At 36.2% G+C, this 26,806-nt stretch overlaps 1 protein-coding gene across 1 annotated transcript in view; it reads left to right on the top strand.

The window, feature by feature from the left end:
- The window catches only part of TAFA5 (TAFA chemokine like family member 5), a 420,403-nt gene that overhangs the window by 329,016 nt on the left and 64,581 nt on the right, over positions 1 to 26,806 (top strand).

Here is a 26,806-nt window from a genome sequence, read left to right as displayed (position 1 = left end):
TACAAAACTGGAAAAGATAACAAAGGAAAATGTGTAATTCCCATGGTTGCTAAGAGTAGATATTGTATCAAGGTTTTCTTATAAGACACCAGTGGCTTAACTAACATTTTTATCCAGCCTGAAGGCAGTGTCCTATTGTTTCAACATACACAAACCTTCTTATGCTGTGGTAATTTAGGGTGCAAAATGCAATGTGTGGTCTAACAGGGTGAAAATAAATCTTTCACTGGGAATTACGAAGAAAATTTTTTTGCAATTCCAACTATGCTGGAAAAACAAGTTGCATAGATAGGTCTTTAGTTTTCAGTGAGATCTACAGAAAATATAGCAAAAGATCCCTTTTCCCAGCTTCCTTTGGCTCTGGTTTGTTGATAAATCCCTCAGTTCTCTGATTAGATGTCTTGGGGCATTTGCTTGTGGTGAAGCTGAAAAGTATGTACGAACAGTAATAGTTTCTAGAGCCTATAAAGTTGATACATTATACAGATTTCTAGAAAATGTTCTCAAATGCCAGCAATTATTTGACATAAAGAAATGGAAAAAATCTGAAGAGATATAATAAAGAAATTCTCTGAAAACTTACTAGGCTTCTTGAAATTATTTCCCCTCCTTATAATCTATTTTTTTTTTAGATTTACAGGGAGCTTGAGTGTAATTTAAATAAGTGCAATTTCAAGAATATTTAGTCTTAAAAGTACTTATCAGTGAGGACTAAATTAATGCCCATCATCCCCTGCACAATTTCTCTGTCTGAGCAGGAGATAGACAGCAGTATAAAGTCTGTTATTGTTTTAGAATGCCTGTATTTAGAAAATTAACATGATTTTCACTTTTTTAAAAAATGGAGAGTCAACAATGCCTTATAAGATACCTACAAAACATGTTTTATGAATTGTGATCACTGCTTTTTGCTTCTGTATTTACTGGATATAATATTCCTTATGGACATGGCTATAAAGCTTAACTTGTCTCTGAGGTCTTGCTTAAATATAGTTTGCCTTTAGATCTTTTGCATTCAAATTATGTAAATCTTTTGCATTCAAGTTATGTAAGAGTGACATTTAAAAAAAAAAAAGAAAAAAACAAGGGAAGGAAAAAAAGGTTTTTAAACGTTAATGCCAACATTCAAGGGCAAGTAGATCTAATACCATAATTTTATCATACTTGAAATATAGTCTTAAATCTTGTTAATTCAGGGGTATTTTCTGTATCTGATGTAAACGGAAACCCCATGTACTGTGACACATTGCCAGCTGTCATTTTAGCTCTTTATTTGATGTTTAATGCTAATGGCATGACTGAGTAATGCAAAGTAAGCACAGGATCTATCCTTCAGTTTCTGTCTTTAATGAAGTGATTCAAATATGCTTTCAGATTAAACACCAGAAGCCTGATTCTGAACTCTTACTTGTCTCTATAGCTATTTAATGCTATTGACATGAATGGAATGACTCATGACTTTGATTAATGCAAAGGAAATCATAATCATGCCCCATCCGTAAAATTAAGACCACGGCAGGTGTAATATTGTAAAACAGGCTCTCTCCACACAGATACCTCCTTGTCATTGGTAAGGAAAGATTTTGCCAGAGAGACAAGTGTAGAACAGCTCTGAGCATAAGCCCTCATCTAACATCAAGCAGTCTTCAACAGTTGGTATCACACATGCAGACACACAACAAACACGCAGTACTTTCCAGTCAAGCCAGATTAGCAACTCAGAATGCTTACAGTAGCTCTGAATGTAGAAGGGGGAGAGGGAAAAAAAGACAAGAGAAAAACAAATACAAAACCCTGCAACAAATTCTAGCATATAATACAGTATTAGTAACACATTAAGAATTAAAAAAAAAAAAAAAAGTTATTTAGCTACTTGGTTGAAGAGTAAGCTTTGGACCATGGCAGTAGATTTGGAAACTGTGTACTAAGATGACTCCATGAAATGCAAGGCTGTGATTAAAAGATAAAAATCCAACAGAAACACTTAGAGGCATTATTTACTGTAGCAGTACTTCTCTCAGATGTGCAGCTGCTAGTGCAGTAACTGCTATTTCTGCTCCTAATCAACACACATGAGCTGTCATGCACTATCATGGTATTTAAATGAACTAGGAAGGACTTCTGGCTGGGAAGGGCCAGAAAAATGAACACCAGGTAGTATGGGGAAAAAACGTCCCGACATTCTGAATTAGTTACTGTACCCTGTTCTTAAGTAGAAATATTTTTTGACCACATCTCCAGCAACAGCCAGATTAGGTCCTTCATTCTTTAACTGTCCATTTTGTTAAAACACATTCATTAATCTAATATCAGCAGCCCTTTCCTGCTGATATAACTTGCATCTTAAGGATATTTTTGGCAGTAGGTCTTGAGTTATCACACTGATAGTAGATCGTATAGCAGAGATATCACAGTTTGATAAATGCTGACAATAATTTGTCACCCATACTAAAGTCAGAACAGTGTTGAACTCTGATGGACTGAGAGCAGCTGTTGTGTTAATACCAGCTTTTCACATTGATTCCAGGAGGTTTTGTAGAAATGTAACTTTATAAATACTGGGTTTAGAAGCAGCACATGGAAAGTTAGGACTTGTATATATCTTATAGATGACATGAGCTCCCTTTTAGGTGAGAATATACTTTAGGACTCTTAGTTAAATATGGTTCTTTAAAAGAAAGGGAGAAATAGGACTTGTTTTCTGTAGATGAGTTAAGCATTTAGTATTTTTTCTGTGAAAGTTTCAAGTAAACAAGTCAACATATCCATTGCTGCAAAAGTGCAATTTCTGTAAAATGTTTGGAAAGGGCTGCTGCTTTTTACTTTATATTTTGTGTCAAAATTGTTTACACATTCTATGCAGAGTCAGATTTTTCAACTGGCTGGCACTTTTCGTGATCACCTCTGGAAATAATGCAACCAAATCAGAATTCTCTCCTCACATGAGTAGCCGTGTTTTATATCCATTTTGTGCTCACTTTGCAAAGCTATAAATGACTACACAAGGTGCAAGGCAAAGGAAAATCAGACTCTAAGTATACTCTAAATGGATCTGGATGTCACTTCTGCCCTGTTGTTCTTTCTACAAGGTGTGAATGAACCAAAGATTTTTCATCTGCTAAGAGGCTTTTAGAATTGAGGACCGACTGGGCTAACTGCCAATCTATGTATTAAGAGGCTGACTGTCAATACAAGGAAACAATATGGCAACTTGTAAAAGAAGACAGCAAGACAGTACTACACAATTGTTGGCAATTTTAACATGCTAAGTACTTTTCATATAACAAATGTCCTTACAGTCACTTTAAAATCTCCCGCCTTTAAAAAATTATTCTCCTTTTGCTATTCTCATTACTTTTTCAATTATTTATTAAAAATTAAGCTATATTATTTTTTAAACATATTTTGTAGTTTTAATAGTGCCAGAAGACATGCCGGGTATTTTTGAAGAAGTTGCTCGAGGGCCTTTCCATTTCATATTTCAAGTGTAAAACTTGCTGGTGTGTAGATGAGAAGATGCACAATGTATTGTTTTTACAGGGGAGATTAATTTTTAGCACCCAAGTGTATATATGTTGTCAATGATCCATCACTACCTAATTGTCCTTAATTAATTCCTTCTTCTCCATAATGCGATTTCAGTGCACGGAGTTTAACAGAACATTCATGCGCCGGTTCCTCGGTAGCTAACCTTTTAAACCTTTGTGATTTTACTGCTAAATTAGCTGAAGTGGGAAATTAAGGAATATGGAGAAGCTAAGAGAGAGCTCACAGTGGATAAGAGGTGTAATTACTCTGACATGGAGCTCAATGCTTAGCTAGTAAAATTTACTAAGGATCTAGCTTCACCAGGGGACCTGACTTTCTTAATAGAGTTTACTTACACACAGAGCAACTTATCATTCCTCACCATTATTATAAATGACATGCTGGCTGGGTTGGAAAGGCAATTTGTTCCTTACCCTGAGAAATACAATACGTATTTGCTTTGGCTGTAGTTTAAAGTATATTTTTTTTCAGGAGAGCTTTACCATACATATATGTATAATTAAGGTAACTCAAATAAAATATACTGGTTTGATTTTCAGTGCTGAATTATAAGCAATGTGTTTTCACTCATACCATTACATTCAGGTAAAAAGAAATATATATATATATATAAATATATGTATGTATACAAATATAAATATACATATATATATATATATATATATATATATGTTACATATTTGTAACATACTTGAGAATTTACTTTTTTTTAGACTGAAGATCAGCTGGAAATATCCTGAGGCCATGGTCTAGTGGTCTGAGCTTGGGAACTGGGAGCCAGAAACTCTTGAGCTCTAATCCTGGCTCTGACAGTGACTCCCTCTGTGGCCTTGGGTAAGTCACTGAACCTCTCTGCCTCAGTTTCCCCAGCAGTAAAAGTAAGATTAACAATGATTAGCTCTATATGTCAGTGAATTTGTGAGTCCTCACTTAACACTTGAAGAGGTTTAGCAATTCATATTAACTTAGAAGTAAAAATACTGTTAATATATAAATGTCCTTATTGGTAATATTCCTGTTGTTGTTAGGTATTCACATAACACTGGTATTCCTGTATTTAGCCTCACCTACATTCCAGCTCTGAGTGTTTCTAAGTGTGCATTTCACATCTCCACAGCTCAGCTGATTTAATTTGGTTAAGCTGGTTTTGGAAGTATTTTGACATCCTGCCAGTTCTAGTTCTGTGTCATTCCAGGATACAATTCCTACCAAAACAAGCTTTCAGGAAGCACCAGATTAGAGCAGTGAAATGTTGCATTCATACCATGCCAAATTAATTTTCACCCTTCCCCTTTGTCAGAAGTGGTCAACTTAAGAAACAGATACAATAATACCGATGCTTTACACGTCATTCAACTCTATGCATCTGTCAGCAATTCATCTGCTAAGTTCCTTCACTGTCTGAAGGAACACTACATATGGACCAAGATTACAGAGGACACTTTTCAGCAGGCTGGTGTATCCCCTCACTCCAGTCCAGGTATTAGTATTTAGAAACAAGAAGGAAATGACCCCGAATTTTTCATTGCTTATAGTCAACTGTTGGAGAATCATGATCTTTGGCTATATTTGACTTATGGGACTATCTTTGCTTCAAAGTCCAGGAGTTTACACCATTTGAGCCCCTACGTCTTCTCTGTCACACCTGCCACTGTCTTGTGAGAGATCTTAACAGCAGCAGAAAAGGCTCTCACAAATACACTTCTGAGGTGAAATGGATCATTACCTCTTTTGGGTCATGCTCAGATATTCTCACTTTTAATTTCTAGTTAGTTGTCTAGAAATCTGGTTTAAGAAAACCTCTATCTTTATTGCCACTAAGAGTCATTTGCATTCTTAAGTCCTTCTGACAGCCAGTTTTGTGAGCTCTGAGACCATTGCTTCATCAAGCATTATACCTCACAAAGTCCCTTAAAACTAACTCAGGTCTCAATAGTGTCCTTCTGAAACTGATATTTGATAAAGATTTTCCCAGACCACACCTGAAATAGCCTGAAATAACTTCCATATGTTAAAACTATGTGTTCTACTTTTCATATATACACACCAAACTGAGAAAGGGTAGAAGGTGAACACTTTCTGCAGAATATCTTTGGCAGATCTTGTTGAGATCAAAAAGTTGTGGTGTCTGCATCTGTGACTGTACATATGAACTGGCAGAACTAGGTTACTTTTAATTACCATCTCATTCTAATGTAACAGCATATCTACAGAGTCAGTCCTAGTCATTTTACAGCGCTTTGAGTGAGCCTTTTAATAGATGTGGTTTAATTTTATGCTCTTCCCAGTAGTATTAATGTAAATTATAAGAGAAAATACCAGTTCTTTACATGTTGTAGTCATGTACTTCAATGGCCACTCTATAGATAGGTACTACTAGGCCTAGATTCAACATATTTATTTCTATGGCTTACAAGATATTTTAATGCTTTGAGCAGTTTCCATTACTCTCATTGTTTACAAAAGGTATCCTAATTTACAAATCTGACAGTCTTTATATCACTGACAGTGCTGGAACTAGATTATTTTCCATTGATTTCCAAGCAAGGTAGTATGGGAGCTGGATGTCAAAATTGTCAGAAAAGTTACATATGTTTCTAATTCTTGTCTTAGAGAAGAACAGCTCCTTTAGACAATTTACAAGCAGAGTGGTAGGATGGCCTTTGTTGCCCCATGTCTTAAGGACTTAAATAGAAATAAATTCCTCATGAATCTGAAGCATCTCATGAAGATGCCATAATATTGCTTCAAAATACACAGGTTCTCTTGCATATTAGAAATGCTTCAACTAGAACTTCAACTAGTACAAAAAGACTAACAGTCTTTTCAAAGCTGTGCACCTCTTTGTCATGCCAATGTGTTGAAACCTGCACATTCTATTTTCCATTAGCCTTATCAAAATACACTTCTTTACGTCAAATAACTGATCTTCAAGTCCTAAGCCAAAATGCTAGCAAAGATTTTGTGATTTTTGTAGACTTAGGGTTGAAAGGAGCTGTAAGATATTTAAAGAACCACCTTAAAGAGATTAGCTGCATTCCTCTGTCGTGAATGCTGAATACTGCTTCTATTGCTATTCAGTGATCCACACTGCCTTAAGAGAGACCAAAATTTATGCCAAAAGTAACTGTTAATAAAATGGCATGCAAAGTGAAATCATAATTTATTAATATTTCAAGTGAATCCTTTGAAGAAATTAGGAAAACTTCAGTTTTGTTCTTCACTTCTAGAACATGTATTTTCAAATTATAATGAATGATAATACATTAATTTCTTTTGTCTTTTTAAAGTTACAGAAAATATGAGTGCCCACTTCTGCATGGGCTATTTCAAAGATATTGCAATTACTGTGCAAGTAAATGAACAGAACTTTTAGCTACATTAGACTTCTAGAGATATATTTTCTTTCAGGATTCCTATTACTAAAATCATATTCATATTGAGTGTTCTAGCATTCAGTCCAGTTTTACTATGCTAACTTAGAGATAGGCCAGCTTTAGACTCAAGTGAGCTAAAATTAGTTTCTGATTAATGCTTATGAATTATGGCTTTACTTTTTTATATAGATTAGTCTATACTTAAAAACAATTCCTAAACTGCAAAATGAGCTCTGTTTTGATCTGTTTGAGGTCTGAACTGTCATTTTCATTAATGAAACAAAAGCTATTTGTGCCCAAGGCAATAATAATAATTTTCAATCTTCTGTTTTGTGGGTTTGTGGAATAACTTATGTTTTCAGTAAAAACACCAAACAAAATCTTTGTTGGCTTTTTTCCTATACTTTGAAACCAGAATTCTGAAATGTAAATAAAACCACATCTGTAACTTGACAAGTTCATTGATTACTATGTCATAGTGTGAACCCACACAGTTAATTATGGATATCTAAGAATATTCAAGTATTTAAAGACTTTAAAAGCTGCGTTTTAAGGAATGCCTAAATTGTTAAGTTTGTCTTGATAAACAGAAAATAATTTTATTTTCAATACTTTCTAAATTGCATAATTTTCCAGGATGCCAGTAAAAATTATTTTTTATATAGGGCTAGGCTTCTTTTTAATCTTAATCACAAAAAAAAAAAAAATTCAAAAAAAAAGCACCTAAATTAAAAAATGCAAGGCTCAGTGCATAGAAAATTCACACCTATATTGGATAGTTCAAGTATCTGGCTGGAAAATGTGCGGGCCCATCAAAGAGTGTCTCTGAAGATCCTGATACTAGATGTTTTTATTACTGTTTAACACCCTAGTCACTATTTGCATTTAAATGAGCCTTTCCAGATACTGAAATAGAATGGTAACTGGTGTAAGAAATAAGCATATTAAGAATTTGTACTGAGATGGACTAAAAGCAACAGATACACCAAATTCCTATTAGTAATGGTAATACTGGGGCTTTTTGTTCTGAGAGGACAATTCTTTGCATAACAGATTATTGCATAATCAATAAATGTGATTTAGTTTCCTCAACTTATAATTTTAATGCATTCAGCTACTTAAGGGTACTGGTGGCATCTTGCACAGAGTGAACATCTGTAACATAGGACCTATAAACCAGTGCCCTTTTGGGGTGACAGCTGGAAGTCAGGCAGAAGGTGATGGTTCACTTATTGTCTGCGTTAAGCAATGAAATTCCTCATCTGCTAAATCAGAGTATTTGAGACAGTTCTGTCTGCTCCTACCATATACGCTTCATGATAGATTGATATTGTCTGAAGGTTCTCATTTCTTGCATGAATATGGGAAAATCAATTTTCATTTAATAAGTGACTGCAAAGAGAGACTATCTGAGGAAACAAACCTGGAGATTACTTGTGCAATTTCTTGAGCTAAGTAGCACAATACACTGTAAGAAAGGATTCAATAGGTGCTGAGTGCCATATGGTTGAAATGAAGGGGAGTACAGAATACATAGTACATATGGAAGAAAAATAGATTTGATAATGCAAACAAGGAAGAAAGCTGGAAAGACTAACACAGAACTTGTTATATAGTTTAAAACTTTTTTTTTTTTTGTGGGCATGTAATGTAAACTTATGAAGGCAGGAAACTGAGAATTTAAAATGCTGGAATTCTTACACACCCATTTTGCACAGTGAAAATGTTCATGACACAAGTGTTAGAAGCTGAAGTTGTTGCACATATATATCCAGTTTGGAACATTTCCATTTTTAAGAATATCCCCAAAGATTTCTGTTAAATCGTGCAAAGCAAGCTATAATTCTCGGACTGAAAAAAAAAAAACAAGCAGTGAATAAAGAGAATGAAAAAGGTGTTTTAGTTCAGGGATTTTTATAATAACATTTGACACGTTATTTCTTAAAACCATACTTGAAAATTAATTCAGAAAGGCCTGTCATATTGAAAACTGTCATTTCAACAAGATACTGATGGAGGATCTGTGAACAGTGCATAATAACACTTAACAGGAGTGTATTGATCTAGGTCGAGGTGGCACAGAAAGTGACAGACTTGTGAAAAGTCTAACAGTATTTTATTAAGAATGGTTTCAAAAGCATAAAATATATTAAGCTAAGTGTTATTGAAAATCTGTGGAAGGTGGACACATACCAGACATATCTGTTTTCCAGTATTCCCCTGCTATCTTTTCATTAACCATTTGGAATGGAAATACTCAGAAACATTATGTCTGTGCATAAGTTTCTTTATGTTGGGGCAGCCCTTAAAGTTGCCATCTTTTTATTCCAGTTAACTCCTGCCCATGACATTTTGTTTTCAGCTCCTCCTCCTCCTGGTCACTTGCATGTGAGCATGCAGGCTGTGCAGAAAGACAATTCCGTTTACATTCATAGAAAAATGCTAGTCCAAAGCTTGGGCTATTCCTGTTTTTCATTAGATCTTAGCAATCTCTTTACATGGATGAGACAAGAGGTTGGAAGTAAATACAACTGGCTGATTTTGATCCAAATAAAGCCAGGCAAGGGTGGGACAGTAAAATCAATCAGCAACATATACAATAACACCTTTTCTTTGAACTGACGGTGCAGCTTTATGGTATGCACTAAACCAATCTAAAGCCAGACTGTCCCATTCCTATTTTCCCACCTCACTCTGTCTGTATTTGTCTGACCTCTGTTTTTGTCAGGCACTAAGTGCTTGTGGAAGTGTCTGGGATGCAAAATAGGCATCGCTTTTTGCCAGGTTAGTTTTCAGCCACCAATTACAATACTGCAGATTAAATTATTCTAGGACAAAATCTATGGAGTCTGTCTGTATTACAAAGCTCCAATGCCTCTGGGCCATCAACAATTGCTGATGGATACCTAGTTAGCTCTTTTCAGCCAACACTGCTATTCTTCCCCCTTTGCACTTAGCAAAAAGTTCCAAAGTTGCCTCTAAAGTAAAGACAAAGTGCATTAAATTCATAATTCATGTGAAATGCACCAGTGTACCCCTACATGAAAGGGATAAGATGTTTGAAAGTCCATGTCCTGATCTGTGGAGGATGTTCTACTTTTCTGGGCCAGGGCTTTTAAAGGTAACATCTCTACTTTCTAATACATTTAGTTTTTAAAATTCTCTTTTATTATTTTCCTTTTTGTTCCTACCACTCTTCCTTTTTCTCCATGGAGTCCTGAGAATTTTCACTTACAGAACAATTCTTAGAATTGTTATAGCCACAAAACAATGAGACATTTTGTGGTGTGGCAATGTGAAATGCGTAAGCAGTTAAAGAAAGTTTTTGGGGTTATGGGAAGACTGACACTTAGTTCTTATAATAGTTGAAGTAGCAAGGGAAAGATCAGGTACAAGCCCATTATTGCATTTTTCACAAGGATGTGAGCAAATGTGCCCAACTTCGCTATCCAGACAGAGGAGTGGGTATCTATCCAGATATCCCCCAGGTCATTGAAATTTCTGTCCCCAGTGACTCTGTAGTCAGATTAGGTATCTCCAGAAGAAAATTAAATCTCTTCAGGCTGTTTTTTATTAATTTGCAATATAAAAATGTATCTGTGTTTCATGGAGAGAGGTCTGTTTCCTCTGTTCTGTTCCCTGATGAGTGTCAGCTATTTAGCTTGAACAATCTATCTTCAGTTCTCCATGCAACGTCATGCTTTCTGCACAGTGCTTTAGATTTTGAAAAAGGACTGAAAAAGTATTCTTATATGAGATATTTGTCTGGTGATCATGGCATTTTCCTGGAATTCAGGAATAGGAGATTCAATCACCCTTGCCATAAATAGGTCTAGATGCATCCCTGATGATTGGTCTACCTACTAGACTGATATGAAATGATGGATTGTCCTATTGTCATCATCCTTGCTTGAGGTACTGACATGTCTTTCCTGATTCATTCTGGTGGTTTAGCCAGACTTCGTATTCTTGTCTGCCTAAATCTGGAAAATAGTAGGGGGAGCCTCAGTTTAGAATGTGAATGAACATTTTTTATTCAATACTAACTTCAGAGAGATCTAATAAATGTAAATTCTAAAAGATGTGAAAATGAAAAGATTGAATTTGGAAGGTTTAGGTGTTTATCACCTAACTTTTTAGAAGGCTTGCCTCCTCCTTTTATGTTACTTGCTAAGTGATCATTGCAGAATTTTCTACCAGCTTTTGAATTTTTTTCGTAGTACTTTACTATTTGTGGAAAAATAAGAACTTGGAGCCATTAGGGAATCTGAACAGAAGCTGTGGATATCTTGGCATGCAATCCAGAGAATGAGATTTACCCACATAGTGCTCCAGTAAACATGTTCAGTGAAGGCTGGGAGAATGATGCAAAATGCATTTGAGGGAAGAAGCTTCCAAACATTTAAGTTTGATATCTAGCTTTATTTTTACCGTGCCATTTTATATTTTTTCTTTTAAATCAAATCATCCCCTGTGACTCTCATTCCAGAAGACAATTTGACATGGAGAAAGGCACTGCTTTCACTTCCATTTCATTAAGTGCATACTTGCACTTAATCATCTGATTTTCAGTAGGCTTTGTTATGTTAAGTATCATACCTTTCATCTTTGTTTTTCCTTTGTGAACTGCTGTTTTCTCTTTTGCTTTATTCTTGATGTAGCTATCTCTAATGAAATCAATGGTATGACTTGAATGAATGTGTGTTTATATAATAATGATAGATAGAAGGTGCTCTAATTACAGTGTGAATGCTTTCTCAAATGTCTGTGTTTCATCAGTAATCTCTTAGTCCTTATTAATAAATGATAAAAAAATATAAGACCACTGACAGATGTTTAAAATCAAAACAATAATTCTTTGGTATCATACTATGCAGCTGTTCTGGTCAAAGAAGTCTGAAAATGTCCCTACCTGCAATGCTGAAATAGTCACACTGGTGTCATTGGGTTGTCACCTGGCTCTTATAAAAGCAATGTATATACTTAGTAATGTAGAAATCCACTCCCATCCTATCCCCTAGAAGAAATTTTTTGTCTTTCCTTCAGGAACATCAGAATTGAACTGGGTCAAAACATCCTCTTATGGTGTGTTTTGTGCCAAGCTTTTATTTGTTTTTGATTCAACATATGAAATAAAACTCAAACACCACCAAAAGGATAGCTGTCTTTTCAATGGTGAACTTGAAGGAAATAAAGAGTACTGGTAAAATCACATTCTCTGCAATATAAACATTTTAATGAAAGTCTTTAGAAATGCATGATTTTATAATACATTTTTATTTTAAATGCTTCAATTTAATGAACTTTAAAATGAAACCAATTTTGAAGCGCCTCCCTAAGTGTTGCAGATGTTGCTGACAAAGCAGTCATATTTGAACATCATTCCTGTTGGAAGATACAGTACTGAGTGTATTTGTCAGCTCTTCACAAAAATATTGAAGTATGGGGAATTTGCATAGACATAAAAAATTTTTGAAAGCAAAACAAAAAAATCATGCAGAAAACATCTGCCATATAAATGTCTGCATGCATGCAAAGACTTCTGCCATGAAACAGAGCAATGCAGAAAAATTTGGCACCACAGCTTAGAAGAGTATTGTAGCTAGGTTGTAAAGAGTGAAATATCTGCACAGCAGGGTTTATATGGCTTTTCAAGGAAATCTTCATTACGATATTATTCAACTTAACCAAAAATCTGAACAAAATAGAAAAAAAAACACCAACCAAAAAAAAAAATACAGAGCCACATTTATTTGCATGCCAGGGATATTAAGGGTAACAAAATGGATTCTATAAATGTGTTGCAAGAAAGAGAAAGACTAGGGATAAATGTGGGCCCTCTCTAGAAGGAAAAGAGGAGAAACCTTACTACTCTGGAAAAAGAGGGTGCTGAGGTTCCCAGTGACTTCTATCCCTCAGTATTCAACAGCAAGTGCTCGTCACGCCACCCAATTTGAGAAAGGCAAATGCCGGGACTGGGAGAATGAAGACCCTCAGCCTTCTGTAGGAGAGGGTCAGGTTCAAACTTATCTAAGGAACCTGAATGTGCACAAGTCCATGGGACCTGATAAGATTTATCGGTGGGTCCTGAGGGAGCTGGCTGACAAAGCTGTTAAGCCACTGTCCATCATTCTTAAAAAAAAATGTGGCAGTCAGGTGAAGTCCATGATGACTGAAAAATGCAAATGTAACCCCCAATTTTTATAATGGGAAAAGCGGAAGATCTGGGGAACTACAGACCAGTCAGTCTCACCTCTGTGCCAGGCAAGATCATGGAGCAGATTCTCCTGGAAACTGTGCCAAGCACGTGGAAAATAAAAAGGTGATTGGTAAGAGCCAATATGGTTTTGCAGAGGGAAATCGTGCCTGCCAAACCTGGTGACCTTCTGTGACAGGGCTACAGCACTGGGGCAGAGGGGCAGAACAGCTGACATCATTTACCTGGACCTGTGCAAAGGGTTTGACACTGTCCCACGTGACATCCTTGTCTCCAAGCCGGAGAGACGTGGATCTGCTGGGTGGATGATGCAGTGAACAAAGAGCTGGCTGGAGGGCTGCACACAGAGAGCTGTGCTCAGGGCTCATGGTCCACGTGTTGGGTGGTGCCCCTCAGGGATCACTGCTGCAGCCAATGCTGTTCAGCATCTTTGTTGGCCATGTGGACGGAGGGATCAAGTGCACCCTCAGCAAACTTTCTGCTGGCACCAAGCTCTGTGGGGCAGTCAACACACTGGAGGGAGGGGATAATGTCATCCAGAGGGACCTGGACAGGCTTGAGAAGTGGACCTGTGCAAATGTAGTGAGGTCAACAAAGCAAAGGACAAGGTCCTACACCTGGTTCATGGCAATGCTAGGCACAGATACAGTCTGGGTGAAGGAGTGACTGGGAGCAACTCTGCAAAGAAGGAACTGGGGATGTTGCTTGGTAAGAAACTCAACATGAGGCAGCAATGTGAACTCACAGCCTGGAAAGCCATCCTGCTCTGCACCAAAAGGAGCATGGCCAGCAGGTCAAAGGTGGCGATTCTCCCTCTGTGCTCTTCTCTTGTGAGACCCCACCTGGAATACTGCATGCAGCTCTGGTGTCCCCAGCATAAGAACTGTCGGAGCAAGTCCAGAGGAGAGGCACAAACCTGACAGGAGGACTGTAGCACCTCCTTTACAATGACAGGCTGAGGAAGCTGAGGCTGTTCAGGCTGGAGAAGGTTGTGTGGAGACCTCATAGGATCTGCCCAATATTAGAAAGGTACCCGCCAGGAAACCAGAAAGGAACTCTACATCAGGAACTGTCGTGACAGGACGAGGATACAAATTGAAAGAAGAGAGATTAAGTTAGATATTAGGATGAATTTTTTTACTGTGAGGGTTGTTAGTCACTGGAACAGGTCGCCCAGGGAGGTTGTGGATGCCCCAACCCTGGCAGTGTTCAAAGCAGAGTGATAAGGCCTTGATCAGCATTGTCTAGTGGGAGGGGTCCCTCCACAATGCAGGGGTGGTTGGGATTAGATGATCCTTAAGGTCCATTTCAACCCTCTAGCATTCTGCAATTCTGTCACTCACAGGCTGAAAAGCTAATAGTTTGAGAAGACTGGTAAACCTCATGATCAAAAACCAAGTTAGGAGTGCTAAGGAATAAAGTTAGTGTGTTATTGCTGATGTCTTCAGATAGATTTTTTTATTGATTGATTTTGTACATATCACATGTTTTTAAAGTCTGAGGTTGTTACAGCTTTGCTGACAAAATGATACACTGGAAAGATATGACAGAGCTCTCAAGAGTGCTATAAATAATTCAGCATTTCCTTCTATTTTTGGGGTTTCCTTTCTCTTTTTCTTTTTTCTTTTTTTTTTTTTTTTTATTTTGTTCTGTTTTTAATGAGGCTTTGATTCAGGCACAACTCTACTCACAAGTCATGTATATGCTGTGAAAATTTTGCTAGTATCAACAACACTGAAGACATACTGTACTGTATTGACTACAGCATCAAGTATGAATTCTTGGTACATGTTTTAAATTGTCAGCATGCTCTATTAATAAAATTTCATTGAATTCTCTGTCCATTAGTTCAAGAAGAGTTCACTAATTTATATTCAGAGATAAGAATGTTCCCAAATAAATTTTGTCATTTCCTTTTCAGTGGTAGTTTTGTTTCTACTTACAAATGCAGGGATAGACAATCACTGTGACAGGAATGATAAAATCATAGAATCATTGACTCATTTTCATTGGAACAGACCTTTGAGATCATTGAGTCCATTATGTCAATACTGCCAAGTTCACCACTAAACTATATCCCTAAGTGCCACATTTACACATATTTTAAATGCCTCTGGGACTGGTGACTCCACCACTTCCCTGGGTAGGCTCTTCGAGTGCTTGACAACCCTTTGGTGAAGAAGTTTTACCTAACATTCAATCTAACACACACACATTCTCCTACCATCCTGCCCCCTCAGTGGAACTTGAAGCCATTTCCTCTTATCCGACTTCTCTTCTGAAAAGAGACCAAAGAGACCTGGTATTACAATCTCCTTTCAGATCGTTGCAGGGAGTGATGAGGTCTTTGCTCAGCCCCCTTTTCTCCAGGCTCCTATAGACCTTATATTAGCCGTATATTTCTGTGCATGAGGGCACCTGGAATGCTCAGGACTAGCCAGCTTCCAGTCCTCACAGCTGGCTCTGGCCTGCAGTGAGATCCAGCCCTAGAAGACTTGACCCTTATGTGTGCTTTCAGGGCAGCCAGCAATTGAAGCAGAAGTGATTTGCGTGACTTTTCCTCAGCAGGGTAAAATTTTCCTGTTTTCTATTTCTCCTGCATGATAGCAGGACTGAAACCCCATTCATTTACCTTATTTGCTGATGCTGGTGGGGTTTTTTTTGTTTGTTTGTTTTTTTTTTTTCCCTGAGTCTTGCTAAACATAGAAAATCTGAATTTATTGAGGGGATTCAGTGATATTCTGTTGACCAGCACTACCTATGTATATTTCATTGTACTGCTCTCTTTTATAACTTACTTTATAATGTAAGAAAAATCTAAGGTTTTCACTGCTAGTGTATAATGACAAAAGCAATTAAATTGCAAGTGGTGTGGGGGGAATTTTTGTTCACAGAATGTGTGCAAAGTTCTGTTGCTGTGAATAATGAAACACTTTGAAAGATCTTTAACCTTTTCAGTAAATGAACAACATCCATAAAAATAAAGTTGAGTCTTATAAAAGCCCATAAGATAGAGATACTATTTCTCACAAGTTATTTCCAAGTGAGTTATTCTTAAGGGGCCTAATATAAGAGCAGAAAGAAACTAATAGGTTGTATTTCTTAAATCTCTGATACTATCTGGAACAATATCCTTTAAAAATGGTATTCCATTATGAGACAATAAAAAAGATGAAAGAATAAGATAATGCACACAAAAAGATGCACTAAAGATTATTAACCCCATAAAATAGGGTGCATTTCTGGTTTTGTAGTGTTGTTAGCACATGTTCCAGTAGCACAGTTCCAACTGTGCCTCTTAAAAACAGAAATCTTCCCATAGCTCTTACAATTGCCACCTTAAAATTATATACTTTCCTGAACCTGGCCTCTAGAGGGGCCTCCATACTGTAGTTGTAGTGTAGTTGGAAAAGAACCGAGGGTTTGGAAAGAGGCAAAAAGTATTAATACATTAATGCAAAAAAATATTAATACAATTACACATGCCAACGCCCTCCTAAAACATTTCTGGAAAAAACCCTGTGAAAGTTTCCTGCAAAATCTTAGATTTCCTTACTTCTGCTGTTATCCCTGCAGTGTCATCTGCCAACTCAGGCAGGCTTCAGGTGAGATGGTTATTGCCACAGACAGACAGACAGACAGACAGACGTGCTTCAGCTGAGGTCTTGCTGTAGATCCCCATTGCTGCTTAGTCATGAACTACATCCTAAATATTAGAAATCTCCTGAACAGTTCTGAGTCCTCTGAAGGTAACACAGACCTGATAAGGGTTAATCAGAGTTTTCATCTACAGTGAGTGGCTAGTCACTTGGGTCATTTGAATGACATCTTCATACAGAGGGGACAGTGGCCAGTGATCTAAGGGGCTGCTGCTCTTTGAGTTCTCTGCCAGAGTAAGCTGAACTACTTGTCTTGATCACAGGAGCAATCTGATCTTTCTAGGAGGAATGATTTGTCTTTTATAATGCTATGGAACCATTTCCGATAAAAATCAGGGTGAACATGAAAAATGCACGAAGTACAAGAAATATGTAACCAATATGAGAAGTCCAGCACCTATAGTCCCTTTCATTAAAAAAAAGAGTTATTTTTGCTATTTTATTTGCTCTATTGAAGCTACCTTTCTCTTGCCTAGTGGTGCAGAGTGGTCTGTTGTTAGTGATGGAGATTTTACTGCTGATAACATTTTTGGAAGTAAAACTTTTCAAAATAATTTGTAATAAAGGGCCCATCATTAATTACAATAATTTTAGTAAAAGTGCTTGTTAAAATACTGGACAGGGATATATCTTATATGTCATTGGTAATGCATGCTAATAAAGGCAAATAAGCAAGCATTTTATGAGCCAAGGACTAGATCTTCCATCAATTTATGTGAGGAATGACACTTACACATTATAATTATTTTTGGCGTACATTTCATTATTTGTCCTTGGAAAAGTACGTGATGTATCTGAAACATAATTTTAAAAACTAAAAAGCCTTGAGTTACAAAGGATAAATAGTCAAAAAAATCTGTAATGGTAATAAACGTTTTCAGACTGATCTTATGATTAGATATTAACTTGCTAGATTATCTCAATGTATGGTAATCGTTCTTCACCTGAAAAGTGTGTGGGAGAGGGTGTGGGATCCCACACCTGATAGAGTGTGGAATATACACATGGAGATGGCTAGGAAGAAACCATTTTGGGATGGTTTCAGTTCAGTGGAAGAGAAAGGTGAGCAAACAGCACAAGTAGAAAATCAGTGTGTTCAACAACCTGATCAATACCCAGTCCACTAGATGCCACTGTAATGCTGACAGCTGCAGTGGCACATGGGACAATGTTTTGGTACAAGGTGTCTCTGATCTTTTCTTGTTTCAAAACTAGTTTACCAAGGTTAGGAGCTGAAAATTTCAGTGATCTGGTTTCAGATTCATGAATATGAGCTCTCACTTGTGGCTCTGTTAAATTTAGAAGTTTGCTAATGCATAACATTTTGCATTCAGGTTTTCTGAAATACAATCAGTTCATTTTTGTGCAGCAGAAGAATGCCTGGGGCAAAGGATGTGGACAAAGGAAAAGAGAAAAGAGATGAGAAACCTTACGGATGATAGATTGCTGCCACATGGCTCTATGGAAATAAAGAACTGCAAATTAAAGAGGTTGTCAACAGTTATTTGTCTGCAGGACTTTGCAGAGCAGGGCTGTTTCTAAGGACTTAATATTTTGTTGGATGAACTTCTGCAGATCTGAATTGGATCTGAACTGTTTTAAAAATGTTCAGATGGACAGACTATAGTATCAAATAACAGATCTGTTACTTTTAAGAAAGTAGTACACTCCACTTTGATTAAGGGAAGACTAGTTGCTTTTTCAAGCTGAATAAAGACCTTAGTATCTAATTTATTAATACAAATGGATATTGAGTAAAACAGTTCAACTGAAGAAAAAATTTGGCAGTTGAGTATTAAGCTGAGCTTTCTTTCATAATGTCTGAATGGATGATGCTCATTGCATCTTTGTGCAAACATGCTATGGATATAATTGTAATATAATTTCATTTTACATCGAGTTGGCACCCTTCAGAATATATTTTCATTTTTTGGCAGATTTTTATTTTCCTGTTGAGAGGCAAGAAAACGTTTTCTCAGTAAAAAGTCAGCTAAACAACAGTGTCCATCTAAATAAACAGGGACTTTGTAACAAATAGTCAACAGCAATGGTTTCAGAACCTTCTGTGTGTTAGTGCACATACAGGTATGTTTTTCATCACCTTTAATAGATTGTTCCTCATCTAAAATTCCTCTGTTCAGTATGGATGAATGAAATGAAGAAATGTGAAAAATGCCAAGGGAGGTGATGCTGTAGTCTAGGTTATTCATCTTGGAGCCTCCCAGAACCATGAATTACTCTCTGATGGAGGTAATTTCTTGTTCTAGGTCCTGGCCTAACAGATTACTTGAATGGCTCAGCATCATATTTCTATCTTCTCCCTTTTCATGTTCTATGCTAATATGCTGTAATGACACTCGTTGGCTTCTCATTAAATACAAAAGAAGTGAAATACACAGTTTTATTTCTTGTACTAAATGAAGCCAAAAAAAAAAAAGCTGTTTTATTCTTCATTATGTGAAAGATGTTGAGGGATTCTATAACACTGCAGATGTTAGCAGATTTGTGTCATGTAAATTTGGTGTGTTGATGATGTTACAAAATGTTCTAATCAGTGTTTATTCTGTCATATTTTATTTATATTTGTTTTTCAAAATGTATGTGCATATGGTAAAGCAACCTTAACAAATCATAAGGCAGTCAGATTGAAATACAGGCTTTCAGTTAAATACAGAGATATATGTTTTAATTAAAGTGGTTTGTAAATATATATTATGGATAGTCAGAGGAGTCTTTCTAATTTGTTTAACACGGTACTGTTAAACAGTAGTACTTTAAAATAGTTCTGCTTCAATGGTAACAGAAGTCCCTTTCAGCATAAACTGGCCAGTGTGCTTGCTAATGATCCAGTAAAAATACACTGACATTCTTTAAAAATACCTAAGAGGTAATATTTACATTTTTTTATTTAAACTTCTCAGCTGAGCTCTTGGAATCTTTCAGTATGGTTCAGGCTGTGAATATAAACTTTTATAGCTTATATTGCAAGGAATATGGATGATACCCATTAGGTTGCTTCCTAGGAGTTAAACACTGTGTTTTCCATTGCTTTTTTAGATTGAGACTGACCTTAAAAATGTTTGCACTTTTCTGGGGAGTGAAGTGGAATTTAGGCTAGGCACAGTAGATCATAGAGAAGCTTAGGCAGAAGAAAGACAGGTTTTCCCCCAGAGCACACACTTCCCAGTGTATCAGTGTCAGTGCACACACAGTGGTGTTTAATATAAAAACACTGGGAAACTTGATATCAAACTGAGAACTGGGTAGAGAGAGAAATGCTTTCAGGACTAGGTAAAGCTGGATATTGGATGATGTCTTGATGTCAGATGTCTTAAATATCATTTTAGGCATCATTTAGTTTAGTCTCCTATTCTAGAAAGAGAGGGATTTCATTTTGTATTCTGAGTACTATTGCACAGCTGTACCTTTGAATCTCTTCCACAGGCATCCCATCACACTAAGTGATACCCAATTCATATACAGAACTTGCTAGTAAGTAATGTCATCCTATACAGTTGTTTGTTTATTTGTTTGTTTTTTGGTTTGTTTTTTTTTAAGGAAGCAACCGCTACAGATTTCAGCATTGTTCAGCATTTTTGTACTTAGCTCTCACAGAGAAGTACACAATCTATATTTGTGGCCAAAAAGAAAGAATATATTTCTTCTTATTTAACAGATAATTATGCTTCACATTGCAGTTTGAAATCTATTCTGTTTTGGGTGAAAGAAATTATTTTCAGTTTACTTCCTCATATATTCAGTTGTGTTGGAGGGTAGGAAGAGAGCTGTTTTGTTGATTTTGGGTTTTGTTTGTTTATTTTCTATCTTTGTAGTCTTTATCAACAGCTAATTTTAAGCATTTTTTAAAGATTACATAATTGTCATCAATTAAGTTTTTAGTTTGTGGGTTTTTTTTAACTGTACAAGTTAGTTTATTGAGAGGTAATGTATGGAATTCGGTCAGGACAGTAAGTGATAATAGGATTTATGGTGCAAATCGTAGTATTTATAAAGTCTGAGTTAAACCATCATGCCACAGAAATCAGAGGAAGTCTACCTGTTCATTAAAGTCAGCACTTTACCTCAGAGTGAAGAGCAGTACAGTCTGCCCAGTGTCATTTTGTGTTTGTCTCCGTGAGACAGCTCAAGGTCTGGTATTAAAATTAAATATATCAACAGTGGTGTTTGAGGAGCAAAACTAACAGGGATATGGATTTGTTGAAACCTGTTTGCAGTCACAGAGAATAGACTAAAGCAGGAACTGGCAGAACTGAACTAGCTATTTAAAAGCCTGTCTGTTCAGGAGAAAGTCATGTCTTGTCTTCTGCAAGTTTGATGGAACAGTTACAGCCATCTCTGGATCACTCTTGAGCTAACACTGCAGTCACTTGCTCAGCAGACAACCTGTGCACACCGTGACTTTAATAGCATTTAAAAGGTAATATTTGTGGAAGGCGGAACACTTCCAGAACAGTTTCTCCAGTGAATGAGAATCACACTGTTTTCTCAGGCCATTCACATTGTTTTGTTTTAAACAGAAGTATTTTTCTAATCAACTAATGAAGACTAGTACACTATTTTGAATTATTTGGTTGTCTTCTTTATTTTTCATTTTTGCTAGTTTGAACTTCTTTTGTTACATTGAAAGACAGCTTTGGATGTTTCTAATTGAGGGGGTTTAGTATTATCATCATTACTCTTAACAGCAGTGAAAGGAAAATGCAATTAAATACCTCTAATAAGCCTCTTTGGTTTTCTTCTGTGTATCAAACGGATTGTCATCCTGTATTATTTACTACAGTACTACTGCTGCACAGCTGTCTTCTGTATGACAGGAGATGAAAAATCACACTGCATATTGTGGGAGAGTGGCTTTAAGAACACTTGAGAGAGAACATGAAAATATTAAAAAATCCAGGCTAATCACATAAAAAGTACATGATCTAAGTGCCTCCCCTAGAATTCCAGATAATTTTGTTTTATCATGTCAGCTGTTAAAATGAGGTTGAGTACTTGATTTCCTAGGAAAGAATAGTAATGTCTAGAGATTTCATTCATGGCTTCTCATCTTTGCAAATTGAGATGGCTTTCCTTACCCTAACATGTAAATGTATCCATATGCCCTTGCATCAACCCAAACTGGTAATAGCCTGGACCTTTGGTAGGATCTAGAATTATTTGAAAAATTCTGAGATATTTTGCCTATTCTTCCACTTGATAATAGGTGAACTTATAGGGATGTTGGTACAACACTTTTAAGCAAATAGATAAATACTGGGTTCCAATCCTCTTGTTTTCATTTCCAGTTGTCACTGTTGTGGTTTTGATATGTATTTAGAATGTTTTAGTATTCCATTGGCCAGCTCAGTCCTCCGTGGCAACCAGAAATCAAATAAGAAATGAACTGATGTCTGGAAAATTTGAAATGTAGTCTTGTACATGAGGAAAAATACTCTGGTTTTTTGTACTCCACAACTGTCAGTTTGAAAACCCTAAAACTTATATTTCTCATAATGCGAAGACTTGACACATTAATAATAGAGAGAACTCATTTTCTAATACATTTTTGGGTACCTTTTTTTTCTATCAGCATGGGGTTTCGCTGCAAATTTTGATCTTGACCAAGGTATCACAATTGTAAAGAGAATGTAAGTGTTTAGAGAACAGTGTTTTATTACTGCAGAGCACACAGTTTGGGGAATTGATCATTTTTCTTCTCTCCCCCAGTGGCTCAGCTTTTGGCAGGTCGTCCTGCTGCTTACAGAGGCTGATTGATCTCTCACCATGTGAAAATGGCAGGTGCTTGTTAGGCCCCCAGTGGGACTTACTTCAGTCTGCAGTGATTCCGTTCTTCATACAGCATCGTTAATATATGCTATCTTTTGGTCTCTTAATCTTTAACCAGAAAACAGAATTGAACCTGTTAAATATATCCTGAATTCTATGTTTTAAATACGGTGTTTTAGTGCACGATTGCAGTGAGTGCACTGGAGTTTTAAAGCAAATGAGTACTTTCCGAGAGACAGGAAATTTTGTTGTTCAAATCATCTGTAGTCCTACATCCTACAGAAAAAATCCTGAATAGACAAGATTTTAACTCGGCCTATTACCTTCCCAAATGACAAAAATAGAACAGATGCTGTGTTTTTAGAAAAACTGTAGAGTCGTGAATAAAGAAACATACTTCTTGACCAAAGAGAAATGAATCTTCATTTAAGAGTTCTTGCAAAAAATGTGTTTGAATCACAGATCTGTTCATGAAATAGGGGTTTATGATGCTCATTTTTTTTTACTTAAGTTGTTGGTGAATTAGCCTTTTTTTTTCCTCTGAATCATTCACTGAATTAATTTACCCTCCGATATTAGAAGCACTAATTATGAGTTAAGTTGTTCTGTAGGTTATTAGTTTGGAAAAGACCATCATGTTATTAAACAATGCTCTAAAAGCCTTATTTTAAATCATCAGGTAGGGAGAGTCAAAAGTAATACTACATAAATGTTTCTAAAAGACATGGGTAAAAAAATTGAACTACGTTCCTGAGACAAACTTGTCTATCATCAATGCCATCACTTCCAATCATGGTATCTTATTATATCTTTGTTTTCTGGATAGGAAACTGCAAGATAAAAACCTGTATAGATCTTTACAGGCTGTGATTAAGTCCCTTCTTCCCCATTAATCTTTTCCTTTGATCAGGTAAGTTGGACTGTCTGAATTGCCCAGGTCTGTTTTCATCTCTTTAATTATTTTCTCTAATATCTTCTGAAACCTCTCAATTTATTGGTGATCTTCTAGATGACAGTTTTAGCAGAACTGGCTGTTCAAAAATTAGCTGTGTCTTAGACTGCAGTGCTCTATTGACTCAATATGCATTTTAGGTAAGTCTTACAGGAAAGTGATATTCAGTCCAGTCCCAGTCCCAGTCCCAGTCCCAGTCCCAGTCCCAGTCCCACAGCACTTTGCAGAGTTTTTTGTACCCCAGAATCTAGTAAAAGATCCTGTATCAATGTAATTCATTCTTTATTCATATAGATATAATCTTATTTTGGCCATACTAATTTTCCTTTTTTTTTTTTTCCCCTGAAATTTTTCCCATTTACAGTTTATCAACCAGTCACAATTATTCTGTAGCAGGGATCAGATCTGCTCATTCTCCTGTCTATACTCTTTGTGTTACCATATATTTTACCAGAGGTGATGTTTGATGTGCTTGTGTTGCAAGTTACTTACGTTTATGGTTAAAAATCATGTGACCTATTTGAAGTGACCTATAGTTCACAAGAAGTGACCTATTTGCAAGAGAAAACAAGCTGGAGGTTTCTAGAAGCACATCGATGAAACTTCTCCCATTAATATTTGGAATTCTTTTTGACAGCCATCTAGCTGGTTTTAATATTTTTTTTTGTTTGTTTGTTTTTTAACCATTATTACTTTTTAAAATCTAGGTGTTCTTTAAATAAACCCAATCTCCAACTGAAGATTATCAGCATTTTGATTGGATTGGGACTTCCTTTGCATGCACGGAAGAAATGTAAATGCTATGAAACAAAAGTTCATGTACAGCATATATTTCTTTATGATGTGATTTAACAGTAAGCTGGGTAGGAGCACAGTTACATTAAGAATACCATGTCTTCTACTTTTTAGAAGCTGGTAGAAGAAACTTCTCCCTTTCTAAAATTAAAAATCATACTATAACTTTTAGTAATTAAGAATGAGAGACAACAATTATTATTGGGTGCAGGCTGTTAGTATTTTATCCATTGGGTTTTTAGGTATAACTGATGTGTATAAAAGCTTTATATTACAAGTAAGAGGAGTCTAGTTCTACAGCTGGTATTCTTTTCTAAGATTCCAAGTTTAGATTTTCCTATTTTCAATACAAATAGCAGATTTTTAGATCTCTACAAAAATTGATAAAGTAGTTAAGCTTTTAGTTTTGCAGTTGGAGTATCTCATGAATTCAGCATAATTTTACAACTTATCACATGCTGGGGTTTTTTTGGTGTTTTTTTTTTTTTTCTCTTTGTGAAAAGTAATAGAAAAATTTAGAGCATTAGTCCATGAGAGATATTTTCTAGATGCTTGGTTTTGCAGTAGCAGTAGGGGAAAACCTGTGGAAAATTCTTGAGGACTGCTTAGGGAATCTTGGCATTCCTGTGCCAGTCCGTCCTGATTTTATTATAGGAAAAACGATATCTTTAGGTACTTACCATGACAGTGAGAAAGTCAATAAAAAGTTATATGTTCATCTACCAGATCAAAAGTAAGACTGTGTGAAATATTCAACTTGCAGTTAAGATATAAGGAATAGAAAGACCTCCTTAATGAGGCTCAACATTTCACGGGGATTGGTCTCCCTTTCATGAAGAGGAATAACAGCAGGAAATATTGTTTTTTACCATGCAAAAAGCATTTGCCATCAAATTATGACGTTTGAAATATCTGCCTGTTTATGTAGACTTTCAGATTAACATTAATGAAAGTCATTAAATAATAATAACTACTGTTATTCCTATCTACTTATGTGTCCAGAACTGCTCTATGGAATTTCTACACAAGGTCACTCATTAAACTGAAATTCATCATTCTCTTCCATGACCCAAAATAGCAACCACTTCTGCCATCAGTTAAGTCCAAAGTACCCTTGCAGGGTGAGTAACATTCTGAGTGTTACTGCAGATTTGTAAACATTTGGTACTGAACAGAAACACAGACGTGCAAAAGCATGTAGAAAGATTGATATTCTTCAAAGAGACAGAAAAGCCAGACCTTGGCACATATAATTACAAATCCTACTAAGCCAAAATTTTAGATCTTGTCTTGATTTAATTCATGCCAGTGCTCATGAGAAGTGGCCTGAATGAGGGCTACATGTAGTTAAGTTTTCTCTTAGGAATCTGTTTCTTGTTTCATCTACTAAATCAAATGAATGAGACTGGATTTTCTTTCTTATGATTTGTGTCATTTTTCAGGTACCTGAGTTCCAGAGTTGTGCTGCTAGTGGGATTTCTGTGTGCCAGTTTTGTGACTCCACACTATCTTAAATTCTTAGAACAGGAGTTGCATTTTAAAAGGGATAGAATGAGATGTGTTCAGGGTAATGTGGAGACACTTTTCCTGAATTCTTGAAAATTTCCTGTTGTAGCTATTTCTCTTTGGCTGCATTTCAAATACAAACCTTGTATTGACAAGTAAAAGAAATGCCATTATTTTGAATTAATAAGACATCATTTGAGTAATAGATTAGTGCTTTAATGCCAGAGAGGCTTTTGTAGCAATAAAAGAAAAACTATATTTTGAACCCCTTGAATTATATGAAGATGTCAATCTCCAGTGACCTCACACTGTTACAAAATCAAGCAAGTTTTCTCCTTTTTACCAAATAAAATAAAGTTAATATTTTTACCTTGCATTTGCAATTGCTGTGGCTTTTAAAGAGTTTTTTGTATTCCTTGGGTTAACAAAGATTTTATGCTTCTGTGAATTACATTCTTTATTTAGAGAAAAATGCAATTTTTGAGTATTTTGAGTTTTAAGAAAAACCCAGAGATTTTAACTTTTAGGATTCAAATCTCACCTGAATGTGATTGATCAAGCTGACATCTGTCCATGCTCCAGTTTGGGATAACACAGGAGTAGAGAACAGTCACTACATTCCCAAAGGCTGTATAAGGTAATTGACAACATTAGTATCAATTCTTCACAGAAGTGTGTTTCTTACAACCGTTTTAATGCATAAATGGTAAATAATTTAAATATATTACAGCATACATAACTCTTCATTCATCAGCAGCCTTTTTCAATACAAGCTCTTTTATTTCAATCTAGACAAGGCAATGCCCGTGAAGTGCTTAGCTCAGTACATAAAGAGGGATGATCTTCTACAGGAAAGTAAATCTTGCTTTAAGGTATAATCAGTACTATATTGTTAGTGCAAATCCAGCTTATGTGCAACAAACAGGAGTCTAGTCTGCTCCCTGGTCCCTTCAAACGTAAGACC

The sequence above is a fragment of the Cinclus cinclus genome, chromosome 4 (genome assembly GCF_963662255.1).
Source record: "Cinclus cinclus chromosome 4, bCinCin1.1, whole genome shotgun sequence".
NCBI lineage: Eukaryota > Metazoa > Chordata > Aves > Passeriformes > Cinclidae > Cinclus > Cinclus cinclus.
The sequence above is the reverse complement of the archived record's forward strand: the minus strand, read 5'-3'. Positions and strand labels throughout refer to the sequence as shown.